This window comes from Aotus nancymaae, unplaced genomic scaffold, assembly GCF_030222135.1.
Source record: "Aotus nancymaae isolate 86718 unplaced genomic scaffold, 86718_ANA_hifiasm-v0.15.2.pri h1tg000043l, whole genome shotgun sequence".
NCBI classification, from domain to species: domain Eukaryota; kingdom Metazoa; phylum Chordata; class Mammalia; order Primates; family Aotidae; genus Aotus; species Aotus nancymaae.
In genome coordinates, this window is record NW_026988457.1 from 14,631,627 (window position 1) to 14,653,998 (window position 22,372).

A 22,372-nucleotide genomic window follows, 5' to 3' on the forward strand; every position below is an offset into this window, starting at 1 on the left:
TTTACTCAAAATGTTTAAAAATATAAGTAGCATATCTAACAACTTTAACCATATAATTATCATATGTAAGCTGTGGCATATGTGTGTATGTGTATACATGCATATGTGTTATATATATACACACACATACATTGTGTACATTTACATACATACATAAAATTTACATATATAATACACATTTACACATATATGAAATATTGTATCGCCCACAGAATTTAAACTTAGTACCAGAATGTTAGTTTTAGTATCTCAATAATTGGTAAATAATTGTTGGAAGTATGTGCTATTCTGGATTTTACTTATTTAAAATGTAGGAAATGCAAATGATAGGAGGGGGCATCTCTCCTTTGTAAGGTGGCTTTTTAAAAACAGATTTATATTTGGATAAAAAATCAACTAAGTACAAAGAAAACGACTTGATATAAGAGCAGTCCATTTAGAAAGGAGATAGAGGCTTTAGTTTACTTAGATCTCAATATAAGGTAATTATTAAAAATAAAGAAATATAATCTTAGGCTGCATTAATATCAATACAGTATCTTCAACAAGAGATAGTGTATTTTTCACTTAAAAACAAGCCCTGTGTAGGCTGGGCACAGTGACTCACACCTGTAATCCCAGCACTTTGGGAGGCCAAGGTGGATAGATAGATCACTTGAGGTTAGGAGTTCAAGATCAGCCTGGCCAGCATGGCAAAACTCTCTCTCTACTAAAAATACAAAAATTGGTCAGGTGTGGTGGAGCATTCCTGTGGTCCCAGCTACTCAGGAGGCTGAAGCAGGAGAGTCACTTGAGCCTGGGAGGTGGAGGTTGCAGTAAGCTGAGATTACACAACTGATCTCCAGTCTGGGCAACAGAGCAAGAATCTGACTCAAAAACAAAAAAACAACCCATCCCCCAACACTGTGTAATTTTCTTTGAAGAGAAAATGTCTTCACATGGTTCAAATATAAAGAAGTATAAAGTTATGTTTATTGAAAAATTTACCCTGCTTTTCTATCCTGTGTCAGCCTGGTTCCCATCTCCCCCAAGAGGTAAGCACTGGTGTCAACTCGTTTATTCTTCTAAGGATTTTGTGTTTTTTCAAACATTCTCCTTCTTTTAAACAAATGGCAGCATTATGCACACTGTTAAAAGAGTATGTCAGAAATTATTTAATATGTATTCTCCTTTATAGCTATATAATATTCCATTCAATGGGTGTACTGTGTTTAACAAATCCCCTACTAATCAACAGTGAGGGTTTTCCCTCTTTTCCCTTGGCCAAACAATGCTTCAGAAAATTATGTGTATAAATACATTTGTAGGATAAATTTCTAGAAATGGAATTATTAACTGAAAGGGTATGTACATTTTTAAAATTATACAGTTCCTGATAATTTTTCTCTAGGGTTAAACAATTATAGTCCTATCAGCAATAAATAAGAGTAACTACCTCTGTATTCACACCAATGATGTGTTATCAAACATGTAATTCTATAAGTGAAAAGTGGTATTTCAGTGTAGTTTTGATTTCTATTTCTTCAATGGAGGGAGGACACACATGTTTCTAGGTTTATAGGTTATTCATATTTCCTTTTCTGTGTACTCTCATTCATACCTTTTGTCTAGTTTTCTATTATGTTGATTATATTACCCTGTTAAAGCTAAACCCTTACCAAGCTCCACAAGGCCCTATGATATGGTACCCAGGTGTGTAAAATTGTCTGTGGATCAGAAAATACAGGAGAAAATTTGTGAGAGATAATAAAAATGGAAAAACAATGCCAACGCATTCCAAAGGCTATGGCCTGGGCACTAACTTTTGCTTTAAAAGCTTCCTCATCCTGGGAGTATTTTCTTGGGAAAATAATTGGATTTCGTAGTGGAAATTAGGAGAAAATATTTGTGTTAAGAAAACTCATGTTATCGTATGCTTTGATGGAAATCAACTTTTTCCCATTAAAAAAACAGAATTGTGTTACAGATTCAAGTGCAAGTGATTTTTGAAGTGACAGAGCAAAGTAAATTGGAGGATTGAAGCAGTTTTTTGGATAGTCCAGGCTACCACCTGACTACCTCATCTGATATGTACATGTAATTAATAATTTTTTTGTGAGAAGTTTAAATCACTATAGCAGTCAACTGTTTTCCAAAATTCGTTCTTCTTTTCTTCTACTCTACCAGATTATTTTCCTAGGCATGAAGAATTTTGCCACAGCTAAAGTCAGTATTTCTCAGCTCCTTCTTGCAGCTAGATGTGGCCATCCAATTATGTTTTGGCAGTGGGATGTGAACAAAAATGACATGTGGCACATTCAAGTTTTGACCTAAAAGGATTCCATGTGAACATCCATTGTGTCTTCTCCTTTTCCTCTAACTGAGATGTAGTTGTGATGGTAGGAGCTGGAGGAGCCACTTTGGACTCAGAGATGGAAAACCTATGTTGAGAAGTCCTGGACTTTTATGTAAAAATGCCTTATTTAAACTACTGTATGTCGGAGTCCTTTAATCACAGCATCTTAGACTATATTCCCATAAGTACAATATCTTTGCTTCATAATAAAGTGCCTCCAAATGCAGTGACTTAAAAAACAATCATTTATTAGCTCCCGATGCTGTGGTTTGTCAAAATGGCCTATGCTCATTTGAGCAGTTCTTTTGCAAGACTTGCCTGGGTTCACTCACATATCTGCAGGTAGCTAGTGGGTTTGCTAAGGGATAATTGGCTCTGGATGGCCTCATTCATGTGATTGACAGGGGCAATGGGAGCAACTGGGTTCCGTGTTTCTAGCAGTTAACAACTTCAGGTTTCTTCTCATGGTGGCTGGATTCCAAATGTAACCAGAGATAGCAAGTCCCAGTGAGCAATCACTTTTTACACCCCTGCTTGTGTTATACTTGGTAATGCCACACTGGCCAAAAAAAATAACATGGCCAAACCAAGAGTGAATGTGGGAAGGTGTATTTTTACAGTCAGGTTTCTGAACAGCAACACTACTGATATTGGAGCTGGAAAATTCTTTGTCCTGTGCATTGTAGGACATTCAACAGCATCCCTGCCTTCTACCTCTCGAATATCAGTAACAGTTCAGACCATAACCTTCCCACAGCCCATACCATAACACTCAAACATGTCTCTAATGTTGCCAGTGATCTCTGCATGGAAAAAAATTGCCTTCAGTTGAAAATAACTGGTTTACAGGAAGATGTGAATCTGGTATAGACCTTTGAGGGCTGTTAATGAACAATCTGCCACATACAACAATTGATACAGTCAGCTTATTTTTCTTTGCTGTGTTGTTAACCTTAAATGTGTAGACTGTTGCTAATTATCTCCACTGATGTGTGTTTTTGAAAGGCTGTTTCTGGGTTCCAAGACTCAGCCCTTGTGTTTAGAGCTTGATGTTGTTTGTGATTCTGCTTTTTATACTTAGACTACTAGCACAGAACTGGTTGTAGTTATTAGAAAATATTAGTATTGTGACATATTGGGTTATTATACCCAAATCTTTGCATCTTCTCTGTAACAATACATTTCTTCCTGTTGTCAGGTAACTTACCATGCCTCATGGGAGGCAGACTATACATCCTTGCTCCATTGTCTTTGGACTTGGCCATGTGACTTGTTTTGGCTGATAGAGGGTGGGCATAAATGAATGCCAATTCTGACAGAGGTTTTAAAAGGCTTTGCATGTTTCTGAAGGTCTCTCTTGTGCTCCTGCCTCCTGCCATGAGAACAGCATGTCCCAGGTAAGAACTAATCCTTCTGCCTAACTCCCCATAGAAGAAGACCTGAACTTGACCTACAGTCTGGAACAGAGACACCCAGATGACCCACAGAGACTGAGAGGGAAATGAAGCCTTTTTGTTTTAAGACTTTGATATTCTGGAATTGATTGCAGCATCGTTATAGTAAAAGCTGACAAATACAATTTTAATTTTTTATTCTATTAAGTTCTTTTTATTAAAAAAGTATATTGCCATTATAGAAAAATTAGAAAATACAGGAAATCAAAAGGAAGAAAAGAAATTGAGTAGGAAGACAGGCTCAAACAACTATGATGCTATTACATGTTTACTTACAATTGTGATAAGTTCTATGAAGGGGAAGTCTGTATTCTAGGATCAAATTAATATTTAAAAAGAGGGCATAGGCTGGGCGTGGTGGCTCACACCTGTAATCCCAGAACTTTGGGAGGCCAAGGCGGGCAGATCACCTGAGGTCAGGAGTTCAAGACCAGCCTGGCCAACATGGTAAAACCCCATCTCTTCTAAAAACACAAAAAATGGCTGGGCATGGTAGCACATGCTTGTTAATCCCAGCTGCTCGGGAGGCTGAGGCAGCAGAATCATTGAACCTGGGAGGCAGAGGTTGCAGTGAGCCAAGAGCATGCCACTGCACTCTAGCCTGAGTGACAGAATGAGACTCCACCTCAAAGAAAACAAACAAACAAAAAAGGGCATGGTATATTCTGGAGTCAGGAAAATCTTTCCAAAAGAAATAATGTTACACATATCATGTATTAAATACATACAAACTATAATGCTGCACACATACTTTTATATCAGTATCCTTGATGTCAAAGACCACAGTCATTTCCTTAACAATCTCAGCACTGAGATGGGCAGGCAGAGTGTGAGTAGGTGGTGGTGGCATATAGAAGCTGATTTTCCCACTGACCCAGTCAGCTAGGACAGCTTTGGCCACCTGTTCCTCACTGTATAAGCCTCCCTTCTTTTTCCCCAAATGGTGCACCACTGCCATGAGTAAGTGTTCAGTGGTCTGGAACCCAGAGACACCATAGTAGTTGGAAATCTCCTCCAGGTTGCAGTGCTGCAGGATGGTTCCCACCGGGGTCACAGGGTCTGCCAGCTTCTGCACGTGGACGCAGTTACACAGGATATTACTGCCCACCTCTGAGTTGGGTCCTGGAACAATGCCTGTAGCATCCAGCAGCCGGATGACCTTGTCCAGGTGGACCTCCTGTATGAATTTGGTAATCCCAGGAACCGCTCCCACGCTGCATGCACGGCCGCGCTTCTGGCTATTAATCAGGCTGCTCTTCCCAACATTGGGAAGACCCACAACGCCCACATGAATGTGCGTATGCACTTCACCAAGGCGGCAATAGTTCTCCAGAACCCTCGTGAGGTTTTTCAGCTCCAAAGCAGGCTTTGCTTTTCAGCAGTGACTCAGAGGCCTGATCTACTGATACACTGCAATGATTAGGTTTTTGACATGATGCTGGGTACTGGCCTTGAAACCCACGGTTGGCAACTCTTTCCGAAGGTAATCCAGCCATTTCTCCACAACCTCCTTGGGGACCAGGTCAATCTTGTTCAAGACAAGGACCAGCTTCTTGCTGCCTTGTGCTCGCAAGACAGCCTCCTCCATTTGGAAGCAGCGGCAGCCTAATGGATCTCTGGCATCCATGACTTCCAGAATCACATCAGAGTATTCCACCACCTTATGGAACTCCTTGTAATAAGCCTTCCTTGTAACCTCGTCATCCAGCCGAGGAAACATATTTAATTCCTGCAAAACTTCCTCCTTATGCTCAAACTCCTCCTGGCATCAGGACATCCTGACCGTCCTCTCGATGGTCCTGCGTTCTTGTCTTTCTTGCTTCCAGGCAGCTTGCTGCATCTCCCTCATCTCCTCAACCCTTTTCTTCTTTAATTCAGCCTCTCGATTGGCATGATCATTGGAGTGAACCAAATGAGGTGCAGAGGGCACTTTGGAGGTTGCTTTCTTCCCATTTTGCTTTGCAGGCTTCTTGTGGCCCTTTGAACTTTTACCTGGCTTTTTATTTTTGTGTCTAAGTTTCATTGTGATAACCAGCTTGAAAGCAGATAGGTTCAAATCTGCTTGCTCTCTTCCTATACTTCGGGCGAGGTTGTGAGAAGAGACAGCAACACGACAACTCGGTTCGGCGAGCAAACGCTCTCGCGCAGCTAGGTTCAGACTTCCGGATCCCAGGCTGGGAGGCGCCCGACTCCGCCCACTGTGCGTTCTCCGCTGGGGGCGGGCTTCTGACTGACAGCTTGCGCCCGCCCGTCCCTTCCTCGCTACCACGCTGGCCCCGCCTCCTGGCTGCCCCGTAGGTAAGGAAATAGTGGAGGAGGTAGAGGGAGGACAGCGAAGTGACAGGGAAGAAGCAGCGGGTCGATTGGTGAGGCCATATACCCTACTTGCAAGGCAAAATTTTGCGTGCATCTGTCTGGGGTTAAATATGCGTGCTCCCAAACCTCAGTAACCAGGCAGTCACCATGCCCGAATCAGACAAGGGTGGGGGATGGTGTCTTTGCCTGGAAGATGGTGACTGCAGGGTGTGAGAAAATGGCCGCCTGAGTCACATATCTGGCCGAGTATTCCCCACCTGAAGTGAATTGGTTAGCTGTTCCCAACAACCTTCCCAGGTCCTTGGGTCCCAGACAATCCGTGAGCACTCCCAGCTCTTTCTGCATAAGTTCAGATCTATGGCCAGACCCAATCCGAGCTGGAGCAGGAGCCAGAACAACTTAGAAGCCTCTCCTACCCATTTGCCTTCTTCCCCTCCTACTCCGTCCTTCCGTCAATCATGGAGCATTGTCTGCAGAAGGGAATGAATTTACATCTCTGGATTGTGGCAAGTAAGGGTTTCTGAAACCATCTCAAGGAGCTGGCTGAGAAGTGAGATCTCCCCCGGAAAACCGTAAATATCTCATCATTTATTTTAATGCCTGCCTCTGTTCCATTGATATATGTGCGCCATGTTTTATTCAGCCAATCCTCTGATGGACATTTGAGTTGATTTTCATTTTTGGTCACTATGAACAATCTTGTAATGAACATTCTGGCAAGTACTCTAACTTGTTTGTTGAAGAGAAATAATTGTGGTGAAAATGAGAATATTATGTGCTGTGAAGCAAAATTCTATTACATATCCTGACCTTATGTATCCCCTAAGGAAGCATAATGGAAATATTTATCTTTGAAGTAAAATTTCTCATATACTTCCAGCTACACTCAGTGAGTCATTCCTGAAGATCCATAGGGAAAATTTAGACTATATTTCTTGAATGAAGATTGATTGGTGGCAGACAGGGGCAGAACGTCAAGGGAGATGATATGTATGTATGAAGTGGAAAAGCTAGACTATCGCTTCTGCTTTTTCAAGTCAAGATGTGATCTGCTGTCATAATACTATATTGCTGGCTTGGCTTTTTTGTTTTTTTCCGTCAGTATGGTTATTGTTACTTCATCTGTGGCCTGTTTCCAAAAGCAATGAGTGAGCCCCCGCAAGATAATCACTAGAGTATCTGGTTCTTTCATGACTAATAGGCCGGGGGAATGTACTAAACAAACAGTTCAGCTCAAACGTGTTACAGGGGATTGAAACTGTCTGAAAGAAAATAAAATATAACAAAATAATATAATCCATATGATTCATCTTATGCAGGACAACCAAGTCTGACATTCCTATTTCGTTTAAGAAGAGGTAATTTCAAATTGTACATTCAGTAAGGATATAAAATGTAATTTTGGCATGTTTCATGATGTAAAGTTACAGTATGGTTTTGGGGGTTTATAATATGGATGACTCTATTTACCTTGTGGCTGACTGTGAGGTAAACTTGCAAATATGTGTCCATATTACATTCATTTACTATGAGCAAATACTTTTGGGCTGTGAACCCAAGGGGAGAAAGTGGTAAAATGGCTTATTTTGCCTCATGAGTGTCAGTTTACTCGGGTAATACGAACGTGGCAGAGGCACATTTGTAATCTGGGGAGTTATAACATCAGTGGTTACATTTAATTAAATAACTGTCGAATATGGGATTATTTAGGAAGCATTTCTTCTTCTTTTTGGTTAAACCTGGATTGACTCACATTTTAAAGCATTTTTGTACAGAAGAGTAATGGGATCCAACAGCTCTCTATTTTAAGTCAATGACTTTGAATCAGTGAGTGGTACTCATAAGAAAAAATACAAGCTAGTTCTTCAGGGGAAATTATTTCTTTCCTTTACTCAGATGTTAGACTCTTGCTCTCAGATGACACATGGGGGTACATGATCATAGTTCACTTAAGCCTTGAACTCCTGGACTCAAAGGATCCTCTGCCTCAACCTCCCAAGTAGCTGGGATTATAGGTGTAATTCCAATTTTCTTTGGAAAGGATCAGGAGATGGGAAAACAAATGTTGAGTGTCCTCAGAAATCCTGCTCCATTTAAACAGTGAAATTATGGTTATAATGCTTTATTATGTGTTTAGTGCAAGTTTAACACAGCTTTCTAAACGGTGATTTGGTGACATTCAAACCAACAGCAATGACAGGGGCTCAGAGAGGTGAATGACCACTCTGTCCTATAAAAGGAAGCCTTTATTACCCAAGTTTACTGTCCTCTCAGAAAATCGTCAACCAAACTCATTTTATTCTTTCAACAAATGTGTACTGAGTGTTCCCCAAGTGTCTTTGGAGCCTGTGACTTTTTGAAGCTTAAGGTCTGATGGGAGAGACAGAAGATATACAGGTTTTAAAAAAATGAAGAGTAAGTCTATGAAAGCAGTAATAGTAGAATATAGAAATGGAGAATTGGGGCGGGGGTGGGATGCGAGGAAGAACAAATTTAAATAGGGTGAGGAAGAAAGCCTCTCAGCCAAAGGCTGAGAAGGCATCAGCTGTGAGTGTCAATTGCTCTATCCGTATCGCTATAACAGGACCCAACAAAGAGTAGGATCTCAATATATATATGTAGAATGCACAAATGGACAGATGTGTGAGTGAATAGCACTCGCTCAGAGGAACTGGGCTGGAGAGCAGACAGGCAGCCAGTGGCACTGGAGCACTGTGGACAAGCAGGGAGCATAATGAGAGGGGAGGGGAGATGGGCAGGTCGCACACAGGTTATGCAGCGGGTCGTGGGTCCTCTTGGTAAGAAGTTTGAATTGTACATGTCATAGGAAGATATTGGAGACTTTTAAGATGAGAGAAATCTGAATTTTGGTTTAAAAGATTGCCTAATATTATCCCAAATAGTCAGGACAATCTTCTAAAAGAATAACAAAGCTGGAGGCTTCATATTTCTTGATTTATCTTATGAAATTACAGTAATCAAGATAGGGTAGTGCTGGCATAAAGACAGACATGTAGAACGGTGGAATGAAACAGAGCCCAGGAATAAACTCTCCTCTATATGATCAAATGATTTTCAATAAGGGTGCCAAGACAGTGAGGTAAAGAACAGTCTTTTCAACAAATGTTGTTGGGAAAACTAGATCTCCCTGCAAAAGCGTAAATTTGAACCTGAATCTTACACTATATTCAAAAGTAAGTCAAAATGAATCAAAGACCTAAGCATAAAACCTAAAGCTATAAAATTCTTAGAAGAAAACATAGAGGAAAAGGTTCTTTAGATTTTGCAATGATTTCTTGGATATTATCCAAATGTACAGGTACCAAAAGTAAATTGGACTACATCAAAATAAAGAAAAAACTTCTGTGTTTCAAAGGACACAATCAACAGAGTGAAAAGGCAAACTATGGAATGGGAGAAAATCTTTGTAAATTATATATCTGATAAGGGGATACTGTATAGATTATGTAAATAACTCTTACAGTTCAGCCAGGTGTGGTGGTATGCACCTGTAATCCCAGCTACTTGGGAGGTTGAGGCAGAGGAGTCTTTGAGTCCAGGATTCAAGGCTTAAGTGAACTAAAAACCCTGTCCCCTACCCCAGAAAATTATACAATGCACAGGCATTAATATTAGGCAATCCTTCTCACTATTCCCACTTCCTTTGCCTTAGTTTAAAAAAAACTCCTACAATGTAACAACAATGACAGCCAAAAAAACCCATGCAAACTATTTACAAGTGGGCAAAGGACTTGAATAGATATTTCTCCAAAAAAGATATACAAGTGGCCAAAAATAGGCATATGAAAATGCTGAACATTACTAATCATTAGGAAAATACAAATTAAAACCACAATGGGATATCACCTCATACCTATTAGGATGGCTACTATCAAAACACAAGAAAATACCAAGTGTTGGCAAAGATGTGGAGAGATTAGAAAACTTGTGCACTGCTGGTGGGAAAGGAAAATGATGCAGCTACCATGGAAAATGGAATGGCAAATCCTCAAAAAATTACAAATAGCATTACCATATCATCTACACAATTCACTTCTGGGTGTATATCTATTGAAAGCAGGGTTTCAAAGAGATATTTGTACACCCATGTTCGTGGAAGCATTATTCACAATAGCCAAAACGTGGAAACAACATAGGTATTCATGAAACTGATGAACTGATAAACAAAATGTGGTATGTACATACAATGGAGTATTATTCAGCTTTAAAGAGGAAGGAAATTCTGACATATGCTATACCATGGGTGACTCTTGATGACATTATGCTAAGTGAAGTAAGTCAGCCACGAAAAGACAATTACTGTACTATTTTACTTATATGAGGTAGGTGCCTAGAGTAGTCAAATTCATAGAAACAGAAAGTTGAATGGTGGTTGCCAGAGGCTGCGGGGAGGGAGAAGTGGGGATTTGTTGTTTATTGGATATCCACATAGAGTCTCAGTTTTGTGACATTAAAAAGTTATTGAGTTTGATTGCATAAAAATTTAAATACATATAACACTACTGAACTATATGCTTAAAAATGATTAAGATGGCAAATTTTATATTATAGGTATCTTGCCACAAGTAAAAGAAAGATCTCCTAATATTAATGCCCTAAAGCAAAAGGTATCCATTCTTCTCCTAGGAGTAGGCCCACATTGCTCTCTTCTGTGTAAATAGCATGCCAAGTGATCTGAATACTGAGGCAGGTGTTTGTATGACGCTCCCCTAGCCACATCCTGGCAGAGCCATTCATTTCTGTGTGCTGGGCTCACCCTCCCACTGGACTGGAACATCCCTTAGCAGAAGCTACTTTGCCTCCTTTAGCCCCTGGCAGCCCGGCCACAGTCTGCGCTCCATGAATGTCCATCACCTGCAGGAAGTTAGGTGTGATGCCCTCGGGGAGCCTCTTCCTCAGCTGTGAAGGGCAGTGAGATTCAAGCATGCAGGGGCCAACAGCCAACAGCCTCGGGGATCAAGGGCTATAAAAGACGCAGGTGAAGACCTAGTTCTACAGACTTTGAGAACCTCAACCTGGAGGCGTTAGTCAGGGCTTAAAGACAATGGCACCATGTCAGCCTGGGCTTGGGAGGATTCTGATTGAGTAGGTCTACACAGTACTGTCAAAAGCACTAGATGGTGACTGGCAGAAGCATATACTAGAACAATTTCCATTGGGTTTCCTTCCAAATATGTAGTCCGGCATTATTGGCTTTAAGGTGTCACTAAAGGATTGACATTTTGGTGCATCCAGTTTACTCTAGTTTGGGGTACACAAACTAGATTTCGTGCCTAAGTGAATTACCTTTCTTAGTCCGTTTGTACTGTTATAATGGAATAGCACAGACTAGGTAATTTATAAGAAGCAGATTTTTTTTCTTACTGTTTGGGAGGTAGGAAAGTGTAAGATCAGTAGATCTGGTGTCTGGTGAGGGCCTAGTCTTTGCTTCCAAGGTGGTATCTTGAAGATCGTATCCTTTGGAGGGGAGAAATGTTGTGTCTTCAGATGGCAGCAGAGCAGAAGACAGGTCAAACTCAATCCCTCAAGCCCTTTTTATTGCAGAGTTAATATACTCATGAGGGCTCCACTCTTGTGACCTAAACACCTTCCATTAAGTCTCACTTCCCAATATTCTTGCATTTGGGATTAAGATTTCAACAAATAAATTTTGGGGAGGGAATACATTCCAACTGTAGCAGTGATCAACTGTCAGTTATCAAGATGACCCAAATATTTGCATATTTGGCATCAATTGAATTGCTTTCTCTACACCCATCCCCAAACTGTTAGCTTGTTATCTTCATATTTTAATATAGCCCTACTGATCTAAACAGTTTGCAAACATTGGGTTGAGGGATTGGTGGGGAGGAGAAGGAGGGAGGTAAGAGGAGGGAAAAAGGGACCAAGAGAGATAGGAAGAAAAGTGGAAAATATATTATATGAGTCTCTAAACCAGTGGTTCTCAAACTTGAATGTGCATCAGAATCATATGCAGGTTTGTTAACAGGGAAGCCTGGTGCACCCGAGTTTCTAATTCAGGTCTTGAGTTGGGGGAGATGCCAGTGCTAATGGCCCAGGCCCACACATTTGACGGTCACTGCTCTAAACAAAAGTAGTGAGCCTTAATCACGACTGAGTAGCAGACTCACCTGAGGAGCTTTCAAAAATCCTACTGCCCCGGCCATACTCCAGGACAATTAAAAAAAAAAAAACCTCTGAAAGCAGAACCTAAGCAATGGTATTTTTCAAAGAGTCCTAAGTGTTTCCAATGGGGCAGCTAAGCTTGAGAATCACAGTTGTAGGCCTTTCCTTCTGAATTTTGCAGGGCAGAACAGCAGCAACAGCATCACTTGGGAGCATCTTAGAATGCAGAATCTCAGGCCCCAGCCAAGCTGCTGAGTCAGCACCTGCATCTAAACAAGCAAACATCTCAAGCCCCTATGTGCATTGGGAGCTCTGCAGAGAAATCAAACAGTGAGAAGCAAGTCCAGCTGAGAGATTTTATGATGCTCACTACAGGGTAAGAACCAAATATCTGCGGAAACTGGAAACTTGCTGCTGGTACTGACTCACTGGAGAGTGTGTGAAAGGAACAGATGCTCAGACCAGGCAATAAAATAGGCTCATGAGTGAATCCACATATCAACGTTGATTCTTAATATGCCCAAACATAGTTTCTTGCAATAAGCCTTTCGCTTAAAAGATCAAATTGAGGGCAGGCACAGTGGCTCACCCTGTAATTCCAGCACATTGAGAGGCCAAGGCAGTAGGATTGCTTGAGCCCAGGAGTTAGAGAGCAGCAACACAGTGAGACCACGTTTGTAAAAAATATTTAAAAATTTGGCTGGGCATGGTGGCTCACACCTGTAATCCCAGCACTTCGGGAGGCCAAGGCAGGTGGATCACCTGAGGTCAGGAGTTCGAGACCAGTCTGGCCAACATGGTGAAACCCCGTCACTACTAAAAATACAAAAATTAACTGAGTGTGCTGGTAGGTGCCTCTAATCCCAACTACTGGGGAGGCTGAGGCAGGGAAATCACTTGAACCTGGGAGGTGGAGGTGGAGATGGAGGTGGAGGTTGCAGTGAGCTGAAATCACGCCACTGTACTCCAGCCTGGGAGACAGAGCAAGACTTCATCTCAACAACAACAACAACAACAAATTATCCAGTTGTGGTGACACATGCCTTTAGTCCCAGCTGCTTGGGAGGCTTAGGTGGAGAGGTTAACTAAGCCCAGGATTTTGAGGCTGTGATTGTGCCACTGTACTAGAGCCTAGTGGCAGAGTGAAACTGTCTCTAAAAAAGAAAAATCAGAATAGAATCGTACTGAGAAGAAATGCATTTTAAATCTTTAGATGGATGAATTCCTTAGAGTATTAAAACAGTCAATTTTACATTGAATGTGCTTAAAATACCAATAGCTACAATCATTATACCTTGTAGCACCAAGAAGAGCAACTGCCTTCATGCAGGGAAGGCCGCCTGAGAAATTCCATCTGTAACACGGCACTTCATTTGGCCTCCCTGGCTCATGGCATCACTATTTTTCAGATGCTGTATGGTTAACTTTAAGGGTGATATGAAAGTGCCAGGTATGAGGTTCTGATCTTACCAAAACCAAAAACGTCACCAAACAACAACAACAGCAACAAAGCCAGAAGCAGCTCAGATGGTGGAAAATTACCAAAAGAGGCACAGGGTGTAGCAAAGTTAGTGGTTAAGCACAGGGGCACTAGAGCCCAGCCTCGTGGGTTCAGATCGGGCCTGTGCCACTTACTAGCTGTGTGTCCTTAGCAAGTGACTTCATCTTTCTGTACTTCATTTTCTTCATTTCTAAAGTGAGGATGACTATGATAGTCCCCACCTTGAAGGGTTTTTGAGAGGATAGAATGAGTTATTATGTGTCAAGCTTTTAATTCTGGCCGACCATAGTTGCTATATGATAATTATTTAATGCACAGGTTAAGAAACATGACTTATATTGTTTTTTATATTTTTATTTTTTAGAGGGAGGGGTCTTGCTCTTTTGCCCAGGCTGGCCTGGACCTTCTGTCCTCAAGCAATCATCCTACTCGGCTTACAAGTAGCTGAGGATTTATATTCTTCTGCATAGCTCAACCCCAGGAAAAACCTGAAAGATAGTATCTCAAGCTCTGAGACTGTGGTTGAGTCAATTTGGTGAATACGTTTCTCTAAACAGGATGGTATATAACTCTCAGTTGTGTAGCTGAGTAACAGGAAGTAAGATGTCATTTAGAACAATGATAAAAAGGACATAAATTAATGAAGGGGACTATTTTTAAAAAAGAAAAAAATACTAACAGTCAATGAGTCAATAATAACCCTGATAGTTAACAATAATCAATGAGGGGGTCAGAAAAGCCCCATTTCTAGAGAAAAGAGTTGGATACACTAAATTCAGAAAAAAAGACTTTTGTAGACTATTTACACACACAGAATTCATATTAGAATATTATTTTTTAAATATTCTTAAAAGACAAAATGAAAAATAAAGCTCCCCCCAACCCTTCTTTGGTAAGTGGAAGGGGATGTCCCCAGTAGCCATATTCAGAGGGTATCCCTGGTCTTGAGGTTCTATCTCTTGGGGAATGTGGGTCCACCCAGCCACACCATCCACACATACTAGAAACATACACAGGAAAATATAACCCAGGCCGTTTTCTCCAACTTCAGAGTTTCCATGAAACCACCGTGAGCCATACATGAGGATCACATCACATCCCCCGAATCACACATTTCAAATTGTAGTAACAGTCTGGAGAGAAGTTTCTTACTCCTGGTTTGAAAGAGAGTTGCCTCTGGTCAATCCTTATCCACCTCTTCTGTTGGTTCCTTCTTTTCTTGGCTATGTTTTATTAAAGTAGAAGTGTCCTATCCTTGACTTTCTTCTGTGACCACCCCCTTCCTGGAAAACCTCATTTTCATTTGCTTTTGTAACTCCAGTGTAGACCTCTCTCTTGAACTCCAGACTTACTGTACACAAGTGTCTACCCTTCCTCTTGCATGTCTCTCAGATCTCTTAAACCTATCACACTCAAAGTTGAACTTCTGATCTTCTTCCTAAACCTCCTCCTTCTAAATCTCAGTTGATAGCAACTTGAAGCTTCCAGCTATCCAGGCCAAAAACCTCAGAGCTGAAACTGGACCTCTTCCTTACACCTTATACAAAAATTAACTCCAGATGGGTTAAAGATTTAAACATAAGACCTAACACCATAAAAACCCTAGAAGGAAACCTAGGCAATACCATTCAGGACATAGGCATGGGCAAGGACTTCATGACTAAAACACCAAAAGCAATGGCAACAAAAGCCAAAATAGACAAATGGGATCTAATTAAACTTGAGAGCTTCTGCATGGCAAAAGAAACAATCATTAGAGTGAACTGGCAACCAACAGAATGGGAAAAAAAATTTGTAATATACCCACCTGACAAAGGGCTAATATCCAGAATCTACAAAGAACTTAAATTTACAAGAAAAAAAAAAAACAACCAACCCCATCAAAAAGTGGGCGAAGGATATGAACAGACACTTTTCAAAGAAGACATTTATGCAGCCAACAAACATATGAAAAAATGCTCACTATCACTGGTCATTAGAGAAATGCAAATCAAAACCACATTGAGATACCATCATCTCATGCCAGTTAGAATGGTGATCATTAAAAAATCTGGAGACAACAAATGCTGGAGAGGATGTGGAGAAATAGGAACACTTTTACACTGTTGGTGGGAGTGTAAATTAGTTCAACCATTGTGTTAGACAGTGTGACAATTCCTCAAGGATCTGGAAATAGAAATACCATTTGACCCAGCAATCCCGTTACTGGGTATATACTCAAAGGATTATAAAGCATTCTGTTATAAAGACACGTGCACATGTATGTTCATTGCAGCACTGTTTACAATAGCAAAGACTTGGAACCAACCCAAATCCCCATCAGTGATAGACTGGATAAATAAAATGTGGCACATATAAAATGTGGAATACTATGTAGCCATTAAAAAGGATGTATTCATGTCCTTTGTAGGAACATGGATGAAGCTGGAAACCATTATTCTCAGCAAACTGACACAAGAACAGAAAACCAAACACCGCATGTTCTCACTCATAAGTGGTTGTTGAACAGTGAGAACACATGGACACAAGGAGGGGAACATCACACACTGGGGCCTGTTGAGGGGTGGGAGCTAGGGGAGGGATAGCAGGGGGTGGGGGGATTGGGGAGGGATTAAAGTTAGGAGAAATACCTAATGTAGATGATGGGGGGATGGATGCAGTAAACCATCATGGCATGCGTATACTATGTAACAATCCTGCACAATCTGCACATGTACCCCAGAACTTAAAGTCTAATAATAATTTTAAAAACTTCAGAGTTCTTCCTAAGTATCCTCTGTCACATCCAACATTGGTGGAAATCCTGATTCAAAAATTATCCAGAATGTGACCATGTCTCACCACCTCTGCTGCTGAACCACCCTGGTCTGTATCTTTCCTGGATTATTTCATCAGCCTCCTAATCTTTTGAAAACATTACTCAGATCATGTCACTTCTCTGCTGAAAACCCTGCATGGTTCCATATTTCTTTTTTTTTTAAGGCGGAGTTTCACTCTTGTTGCCCAGGCTGGGGTGCAATGGTGCTGTCTTGGCTCACTACAACCTCCGCCTTCAAGGTTCAAGTGATTCTCCTGCCTCAGCCTCCCGAGTAGCTGGGATTACAGGCACCCACCACCATGCCCGGCTAATTGCTTGTATTTTTAGTAGTGATAGGGTTTCACCATGTTGGCCAGGCTGGTCTCAAACTCCTGACCTCAGGTGATCCACCCACCTCGGCCTCCCAAAGTGCTGGGATTACAGGTGTGAGCCACTGTACCCGCCAGGTCCATATTTCACTCTGTAAAAATGAAAGTTCTCAGAGTCTTCCATGGTCTGGTCACCCTCTCTGATGTCATTTCCTACAGCTCTCCCCATCTCCCCCAGATCTCCACCCACACCAGCCTCCATGGGCATGTTCCATCCTAGGGCCTTTGCACTGCAAATAGTCCTTCTCATTTTGGTCACCTGCACACTCTTGACTCAGGTGACCACGTGGCTTACTTCCTCACTCCCTTACAGTGTTTGCTTAAAAATTATCTCCTCAATGAGACCTACTCTGACCACTGTTTTTAAAACTGTAGTCAGCTGGGCATGGTGGCTCACGCCTGTAATCCCAGCACTTTGGGAGGCGAGGCGGGCAGATCACCTGAGGTCAGGAGTTTGAGACCAGCCTAACCAACATGGTGAATCCCCATCTCTATCAAAAATACAAAAATTAGTTGGTATGGTGGTGGGCACCTATAATCCCATCAGCAACTCGGGAAGCTGAGGCAGGAGAAATCACTTGAACCCGGGAGGCGGAGGTTTCAGTGAGCTGAGATTGCACCACTGCACTCCAGCCTGGACGACAGAGCAAGACTCTGTTTTCAAAAACAAAAAAGAAAGAAAAAGAAAAAAGAAAAACTAGTCTTCCCACTACATTTCCAATTCCCTTACCCTGCCTTACTTTTTGTTTTCCTTAGAACTTTTCATCTTCTGATGTACTAAATAATTTACTCATTTACTATCTGTCTCTGCTTGCTAAAGCAGAGTTGTGACCACCAGGTCATGGAAATTTGGCATATTTTATTCATATAGTAGGTACTCAATAAATATTTGTAGAATGAATGAATTCTTGATTGACTTAGTTCCTGGCATTAGTATTCAGCAATCCTGTTGGGGCAGGGAGTCCCAGCAATCCTGTTAGGTCATCAGAAGAGTGTATGGCATTTAAAAGACTGAACAAGCATCCTCTTCCAGTAAGCAGCACTGGTCTTTGTACTTCTGCAAGCTCATGCCTTGTCCCTGTTGGCTTCTCCCTTCTGAGCCCAGTACCCGCTTGCCCTGTCAAGTACCTGGCCATACTGATGGTAATACCGGTTAAGCTCTACCTCATATCCATCTGCTTGGGCTCTGGCACCTTCTGCCACCCAATCCAACTCAAATGTATAGAATTCAATGATACCAGCTGACCTTGTATGCTGTGGTCAGTCCCTGGTCTAATGCCAGGCTTCAGTAAGTAGAGGCATGTGTTTAGATCTGGTATCTTTAATTTTATATATTGTGTAATGCACATACCCATCAGTGCCTTGGAACCAAAAGGAAAGAACAATGATACCAAACATAATGGCACCTTATAGCCTAGCTCCTTGAGGAGCTCCTTGAGGGCCATTTCACAGTCCTCTTATCTATAGAATAAAATGCCTATCCCTCAAAGCTGTAAGATTTGGTTGAGAAAGCCACAGATTCATTTCAGAATGAGTAGTCAGGGAGAGCCCCCATAGATTACTGCGAAAGCCATCAATCGTGTCATCTCAGAACTGTTGATCATCATTTCATCTTTATCTTTGCTCCAACTAACTGTTACTCTTTGGGTAAAACAAATAAGTTACAGGGAAATTAAGGGAAATTCTGTATTGACAAATACATGGGCTGAACAGTGAATATATGCTAAGTAAGAAAGCCTATGTCTATTGGAAATTTAAGACTCTTTCCAGATCTTCACAGAATTTCTTTCTTTCTTTCACTACACATATGATGATTTAAAATATTTTTTTCCATGAAATAATAAATTATGTTTAAATAGTAAAATGACTATTGGCGTTGAGTTCTTCCAGGGAAGGCTACGAGTTCCCTGGGTGGTAAAAGCTAAGATGTAATTAGAAGAGCAACATTGCTTTTGAGAACCCACACTATGCCAGCCACTCTAAAATACATATGTCAACTTGTTAGATCTTCACAAGCATCATGAATGTTAGATGTTATACCTGATTTACAGATACAGAAATTAAGGCACAAAGGTTGAAATAACTTGTTCAAAGTCACACAGCTAGTAAGTGGTAGAGGTCAGGCTTTAAATCTAGGCTGAGGTTGTTGCAAGGCTATGTGAAGTACTTGGATCATACCACAGTTCTCCCCACTTGAGTCTTGGGTTACTGCTTGGGGAAATGATTCAGATTTAGGGATGGTGCATATATACGTTCTCAGGAATAGCTCCTGGTATTTAGTAGAGGCTCAATGCATGTTAGTTTCTCACATCTTTTTCTCTAAGATGGTTTCTGACAACACACAAAGTCATGAAGGGGACACATATGAAGTGTGACCCTTAGATTAAAAAATGTTCAGTATGATCATAATAATAGCAAATAGCCCCTACTATTTTCCAGGTGCTATACTATGTCATTTATGTGTATTGATTCATTTCATCATTTCAACAGTCCCATGAAATATGTTCTACTTTTGTTAGCCCATTTAACAGACTTGCCAATGTTTCACATTATAGCTGTTAGGTAAATGAGAGAAATGGGACTTGAACTCATGCAGTCTGTCTTGAGTCCAAGCCTTTAACCACTATGCTATACTGCCCACTAAGTTTAGCCTGCTGTAGTCTAGATACTGGGTACGTGTGTGTGTGTATGTGTACACTACACCCTTGTGAACTGCATTGATAGGATTCTCTGGCTCCATCTTACAATGCCATATCATGATTCCACAATCTAAGATTGTCCATTATCCTATTACAATGACTTAATCAGAGACATGGTATGAGTCAAGTGGTGGAGATGCCCTGAACACACCCAAGGGAGTTGGCCAAAGCCAAAGGGATTGACTTATGGCTCCACCACTCTTCAGCTCCAGGCACAGAGCTGGAAACATGCACAATAAGGGAAAATTGACATTGCAATTTGAGTTGCAGATAGTACTGATGGTGTGGTTGAATAAATACCATGACCTTTGAAAATCTTAAATTATAACACAGCGTTAGAAACATGAGGGTTTTCCTATTCCTATTGTAGGCAATAGGCAAAGATCTATCTTCATAGCTGAAATCTGTTTTGGAATTCATTGCTGCCTTTCTGGAATGTCACTGTTTAATTCTGTCTCCTGGGTGTGACCCTATGGTCTCTAGCTTCTTTGTAGATCTGTGAATAAAGCTCTTTTTAATGAGGCCACTTTTTGTGCAACGACAACAAAATGTTTCTGAGGAGGATGTTAGAGCCAGACTTTCTTTAAGTAGTGGTATTTTGTGTTGTTTACTTTTAAAATAGTTTCTAGTGCAAGGGAGAATTGTGTCCTAGAAGAACTGTCCCAAGGAGATCATGAGCAGGAATAATGGTTTGTACCACTACTTTCTGGAAAGCAAATGGGGATTTTGTTGTGAACTCAGAAAGGGGTCAGACCACACTGACATATATTTTCTGGTTTCTAATCTTACCTCCACTGCCATTATGGACTGCATTACACAACCCTCTACCCTAAGGCCCAGCCACCCTACAGCCTTTTATCAGCTCACAGAATGGTCTCAGCACAACATGAATCTAGATGACAGATTAGGGACCAGTGGGTGGCCAGACCTCAGGCTCTGGGCATCAATACACAGACCTCCAGTTCTGCCCTGAAATAGAATTATGATGTCACTGTGAGCCAATCAAATTGCCCATCTGAGTTCAGTCCTGGATGCTCTGGGGTGGTAATTCCCAGATGATTTGATCTATGATATTGTCTAGTAGTCTAAATAATTTGATAATGTCATTTAACTGAAAAATATTTTTTTCCACTGCAGTAGGAAGTTAGGGAAGGGGGATTAGCTTTAAAAATTTTTTTCTAGTTTAGCAGAGCATAGACTAAGAAAAAATGTCTCAGTAAATGATCACCATCTACTCAATTGTTCAATTCCAGGAGTCATTTATGTGTTCTCTCTTTCACTCACTGCTGATGTCCAATCCATCAGTAAGTCTTGTCCTGTCAATTCCTCAATTTGACTGTTTTCATCACGTCAACTGTTAAGATTCTCATTCACAGCATGACCATCCCTCGTCTGGATGAATGCAACAGCCCCAGCACTGATGTCCTGCTCCCCTTGTTGCCTCTGACTCCACACAGAGGCCAGAGAGGTCTTTCTAAAGAACAAGTCATAGCACTTTCCTGCTTCAGGCTCTTCAGTGCTTTCCCTTTCCAACAAGATGAAAATTGTGATTCCTTACAATGAATGGCCTGGAAGATTATGCATAGTGCCTGATCCCTGCCCTTCTCTTTGATCCCCTCTCTCTCCACCCACCACTTCATTCACAATATTCAGGCACATTAACTTTGTTCTTGTTTCAAGGCTTTTGCATTGATGGTCACTCTGCCTGGAATGCTCTTCTAGATCCTTGCACAGCTACCTCTTCCTTATCACTCAGGTCTAACTCAAATGGCACCTCCTCAAGAAGGAAAAATACATATCCTGGCAACTTGCACACTTGTAGAATTCCTGCCCCATGCTCCAAATGTAAACTCCATGAGGATAGGGACAGTGCCAGTGCTGTTCCTTCTTTTATCTGCAGTGCATAGCACCATGTCTTGCTCAAAAGAGGTATTTATTAAATGAATGAATTAATTCATGGATCCCAGCTAGTTTGGTTGGTTACTGCTGGGGAAGTTCTCTAGCATGATATGTAACAGGCACGTATAAACTGCATGGCACTGTAGTCCTATGATGATAATAAAAAGCACACTGACCTTTAGTTGGTTTTATTACTGTTTTAAAAATTTCTACAGACAATGCACCCTCTTGTTTCCTCCATGGCACGGTCCATTCCCACTGCCTTACTTTTGGTACAGTTCTGGGAAAAATAATAGCCCTCCTCATAGCATTGAGGGTGGAAGACAGAGTCAGCTGACCCATAGAACATAAAATATTCTATGAGGCCACTTTTTGTGTGACAACAACAAAATGTTTCTGAGGAGGATGTTAGAGCCATGAGAGGGAGTCACAAAGCAGGGCCACTAAAATGTACAGAAATAAATCACTCCTGGTACATAAGGATAGAAATTTTGCAAAGCATTTGTATTAGACAGGGTAGGTAAGATTGTGCTGCAGTAACAAATGATACAAAAATCTCAGTGGATGAGTTTGTTTTGTTTGTTGTTTTTCACACCATGATACCTATTCACTGTGGAATGCTAAGACACTTCTGTTCGTTGTAGTGACTCTGGGATAGAGGCTTTATCTGAACATGGGATTCATGTTTGTTGAAGTGGGAAAAGGGAACATGGTAAAGTATGTACTAGTTCTTAAAGATTCTGCTTAGAAATGACACCTTTCACTTTTTCTCATACTTTAATGATCCAAGGAAATTGTATGATCATCCATAACTTCAAGAGATCAGGAATATATA

General features: G+C 41.1%; 1 pseudogene; it reads right to left on the bottom strand.

Moving 5' to 3' along the window:
• Positions 1 to 4,498: 4,498 nt before the first annotated feature.
• LOC105731672 (guanine nucleotide-binding protein-like 3-like protein) lies at positions 4,499 to 12,293 on the bottom strand (annotated as a pseudogene).
• Between the last annotated feature and the right edge of the window lie 10,079 nt (positions 12,294 to 22,372).